Raw genomic sequence first — 5,060 nt, forward strand, 5'->3', positions numbered from 1 at the left:
CAGAATATTGTATACATAATAAATAAATATTTAAAATAAAATTCAACAAAAGCTACCAAGTTAGTAGTGAGCACAGAGTTTGACTAAGGTCTCTTTCTGAGAATCTTATACTCAGGCCATCACTAACCCTAATCTAAGGTAGTCCTTGTGTCAAGTTACAAAACACATAGTATTGTAGCTGCTCACAACCACCTCCAAAAGCACCCACTGTGAAGAAGCAGGGGGATTTCTACAGTTCAAAGGCCAGCCTAGTCAACACAGTGAGCTCCAGGACTATTTAGAAAGACCCTGCCACCAAAATAAATAAATTTAAAAAAAAAGGGGGGGGAGATTCGGGGTTACTACCCAATTAGGTGGCTCACACGTATGTACTCTGGTTCCAGGGAATCTGATGACCTCTTCTGCCCTCCAGCACCAAATCCAAGTGCACAGCCCCAAACAACTAATAACTAAAGCTTATTCATGTGTTCCCTTCACGTGAAGTACTCTAAAGGGGCATTTTGTCTTAGCACTAAAGCTTGGAAAGATGGATTCTTTTTGCTTCAAGGATCTCTTCTTCTATTCCCTCAAACCACCCATACAGAAAAATCACTTTCAAGTGAGTTTTGTATCTAAATATGAAATGTAAAACCATCATGGGAAAACATCTTCCAGACTGAGATTAGCAAAGATATTTAAAATAGGGTATTACAAGAGCTACCAGGGAAAATTATTACCAATAAACTAAATGTATGCACATGCACGCAGTAGCCAGATAACAATTTAGGAGTGTCTGTCTCCCTTCAGACAGGGCTCATGAATCAGCCCACCTCTTACCGGACCCTGCTTCCAAAGCATGAAGCATGATTAATAAAAGCTCAGAGAAAGAAATTGGGGTTCAACCTTAAGATCTAAAAAGCAAGCCAGGCCAACCTGGTCTACAAGAGCTAGTTCCAGGAGAGACTCCAAAGCTACAGAGAAACGCTGTCTTGAAAAACTACACGGGGAAAAAAAATCTGTAAAGCAAGTCAGCCAGCCACTGGCTCTTACCTTGCCCTCAGTATGAAATGGCAATCCTGCATTCATGAATCTCAGAATGAGACTGTTTCTGAGAGCTGTCTCCTCCCGCATTATAATCCTCTGTAATTCTGGAATTAAATGTGTATACCTCTACTGCCTGGTTCCTATGGCAAGCTAGTGTGTCTACTGGGATTAAAGGTGTGTTATTGCTGCCTTGTGTATAAGGCTGGCCAGTGTGGCTGTATTACTTTTCTGATCATCCGGCAAGTTTTATTTATTAAAATACAAGTGAAATGCCACTATTCAAGTACAAACTTAAACAAACACCCCCCCCAAAAAACCAGAATCAAAACAAAACAAAAAAAATGGGTTCTGCACTGCAGAGAGATCAAGTTCAAACCCTAGTACTTGGCCAACTCCGAGTTATCTGCCCAGCTCTAAACCCTAAAGTCCCAAGTCTCCTGATAGGATTACAGGTGAGCAGCACTTCCTCAGGCAGTGGAGCAAACCTGAAATCCTAGTAACAATCCTGGCAATATACAGGCAAGACATCACCTCAAAAATGAAACAAAATGAAAGAAAAATATGTGAATCCAAATTTACTTCTTAAAAGAGCATTCCAAGGTTACAAGACTGATTGGGAGGGGGGATCACTTTGCAGATCAAGCAAAATGCAAGCTCATAAAGATCCAGGGCCTCTGTACCTGAGCACCAAGATTAAGGCACACCATCACCACATCCATCAAATTTTATCATTATTATCTATGTGTATCTGACATGCATGCCACGATGTACTTGTGTATGTCAAAGGACAACTCTGGGAGGTGTCTCTCCAACTTTTATTGTGAGCTTCTGGGATGAAACTCAGTTTCCAGGTTTGCTCAGCAAGTCTTTATCCACTAGAGTTCTTGCCAGACTGATCTTACAAACACTAGATGTTCAAGTCCACCATTCAGCAACGTGTGTGTGTGTGTGTGTGTGTGTGTGTGTGTGTGTGTGTGTCTATGTAGCCCTGGCTACCCTGGATCTTGCTCTTGTAAGAGAGCTTCAATGCCTACCTCTGCTTCCAGGATGCTAAGATTAAATAAAAGCATGTGCCACAACACCCAGCATGGCATTCTTGAAAGCCGACCCCCCCCCCCCCCCCGCAATATATTCCTCCATCTGTTAGGCCTTCAGTCTACCACTGACCAGTCTTGCCAGATGAGTTTGCACTTCTGTTTTACGGAAATGAAATCTAACAGCGTGCACTTTCGTCTGGCTTCTTTTCTCAGCATATCTGTTTTCAACAGCATTCATGTGGGTTTTTTTTTTTGGCATATATGGTTCATTTATTGTTGGGTAGCATTCTGTTGTATGGCTTTACAGCTATCCATTCGCTCTTTATTTTATTAAAGGTATGTACCAATTCCTAACCACCCCTCTTCCCTTTTGGGGGTTATCACAAAACCGCTATTAAAATTCTTAAGTCCCTTTACGGAAGTAGATTTGCTGCTTTTGCTAGCAAACACAAATTGACCAATTGGATCCTTTTTTTTTTTTTTTAAATTTTCGAGACAGAGTTTTTCCATAGCTTTTTTTGGTTCTGGTCCTGGAACTAGCTCTTGTAGACCAGGCTGGCCTTGAACTCACAGAGATCCACCTGCCTCTGCCCCACAAGTGCTGGGATTAAAGGCGTGCGAAACCACCACCCGGCTGGATCCTTCTTAAAACTATATACAGCCTGGTTATGTTAAGGTGGTCCTCTGCTTCTTGCAAGTGTGAAAAAACAATTCTTATTTCTAAACGCATGTTGTAATATCTTTTACTATTTTAAATTTATTTTTAATTCTTTCTATATGCTTCAAAGGACTGCTTCTTTATTTTAACTGGTCTGTTGATCTTTTAACTTCAGCTTCTATTCTGTTCACATTTCGATAGCCATTGAAGATTGAAGGCAGTATTTTCAGCAATGACATGTAAGGACATTCTGATTATAAAATACTACTCACCACAACATAGTTTAATGAGTTCCAAGACTAGCTTGGTCTACAAAAGTTGAGTTCCGGGCCAGCCAAGGATATATGGGGAAACTCCTAAACATAAAACCCTGAAAGTTTATTTTGTTCAAGAGTGGGCTCAAAGTCTGGATAAAAATAACTCAGTGGTGGTGCATGCCTTTAATCCCAGCACCCTGAGGCAGGTAGATCTCTCGAGTTTGAGGCCAGCCTACAGGACAAGTCCCAGGACAGCCAGGGCAACACTGAGAACCCCTGTCTCAAAAAAGAAACAAAACCTTCCACAAAATACCAAATTGTTATTTGACACCTTTAACACATAGCATTTTATATCACTAATACTGTTTTCTTCCCCCCCTCCTCAGTCTAAAAAAAAAAAAATACCCAGAATCAAAAACTGTTAACACCTTGATTGCTGTAAATATCAGCTTACTTAATCCTATTACCCCATGGTAAGTGTTTCCATTTCAGAAACTCCCCTGAAAGACTTAAGGCACTGACTAGGTAAGTTTATCTAACAAGTACTGTTTTCAGACACCTTTAAAGCCTCATAGTAAATAACCAATGCGCGACTTCTTTATTTTGGTCACTGAAAAATAGTGAACTTCTTTCAGTTCTTTCTCTTTATTTTTTTTTTTTTTTGGATTTTTCGAGACAAGGTTTCTCCGTAGTTTTTGGTTCTTTCAGTTCTTTCGAACAGGTTTCAGCTACTACTTGCATAAAGCTAGCTGCAGAAGAGTGCTTAAGACTATAATGTGTTAAATGTTTACGAAGCATGTAAAAATCACACTGAAACAGTAAAAATTTCAGTTGTTTGGTTACACACAAAGTTTAAGTGTGGTTTTTGAACATCCTCAACCCAAGACACATACACACACAGTTTATTTGTCTACATGTGCCTGTGCTCCACGTGTGCAATGCCCACAGAAGCCAGAAGAGGGATGTCAGAACCCCCGGAACCAGAGTTACAGATGGTTGCACGCAGCTATGTGGATGCTGGGAATTGAACCCGGGTCGGTCCTCTGGAAAAGCATCCAAGTGCTCTTATCTGCTGAGCCATTTCTAGAGCCCGTTAGACTATGAGGTTGGGGAAAACAACATCTTCCCTTTATTAAAGGTGTGACAGATTTCAGGCATCCAAATGTTTTTGTAGTTTCCTAGAGAATCCCGTCATTCGGTTCGTACCAAGATTTTCAAGGAGACGCCCATCACAATCACCAGTTTTCCATCTGTGAGAGCAACAAGCTTCTCCGTGATTATGAGATTAACGGTGAGGTGTTAACAACTGAAAACGGCACACATGGCAAACGAGACATGAAAACTAAAACCATAAACGCTGCAGCTCCATTTCCCCCTACAATGGAAACCTCCGCAGCAACTAGTAGGAACTGCGTTTCCCAGTGTGCCTTAAAGTCTCGGCAGCACGTGGCCGCCGGGATTCTCTTCTCGCTTTTTGTCAGAAGACGGTTGCAACGCGCAGCCAACATTCCTAAAACGCCCATTGGTCCACACCCTGGAGCCAGGCTCCCGGAGGGCCCAGGAGCTCATTGGTCCGCCTCTCAATGAACCGGACCACGCCGGTTCCTCCGCCACCCTAGTGGCAGTGGCGCCCTGAGGAATACTGCGAAGCCCACCTCGCGGCCCCCAAAGCCGGCAGCTGGAGCCACCGCCGGGTCCATACATTGTCACCATCAGCCGCACTTCTACGCGCGATTCCATTCTCCACAGGGAGACCACCAACCGCTCTGCGCGCGACAGCCTGTGGTCGCGTGTGACCGCCCGGGTGCGAGCGGGGCCCCAGGCCCCTTTGCTCCCGCTAAAGGCATTAAATAGGTCCCGGGGCTGGCCGGCCTCCACCCCGCGAAAGCGAACAAACCCCTCCGTCGCCGTGCTCGCCCGGACCTCCCCTCAGTAACAGGTTACACAACCAAGGTCAGGAGACGCGGGGGTAAAGCCCCGGAAGGTCCCGGGGCGCTTTGCTGCAGGGCACGTCGGGGCGGCGGCGGGCCCAGCACTGCGACACGGCCGCTCCCGCCCAATCCCGCCGCCCGAGCGCCACGCGCG

The 5,060-nt window shown here is 44.4% G+C and overlaps 1 protein-coding gene across 4 annotated transcripts in view; it reads right to left on the reverse strand.

The window, feature by feature from the left end:
- The window catches only part of Amd1 (adenosylmethionine decarboxylase 1), a 16,674-nt gene that overhangs the window by 10,880 nt on the left and 734 nt on the right, over positions 1 to 5,060 (reverse strand). The window lies entirely within an intron of this gene.

This window comes from Microtus ochrogaster, linkage group LG9, assembly GCF_000317375.1.
Source record: "Microtus ochrogaster isolate Prairie Vole_2 linkage group LG9, MicOch1.0, whole genome shotgun sequence".
Classification (NCBI taxonomy): Eukaryota; Metazoa; Chordata; class Mammalia; order Rodentia; family Cricetidae; genus Microtus; species Microtus ochrogaster.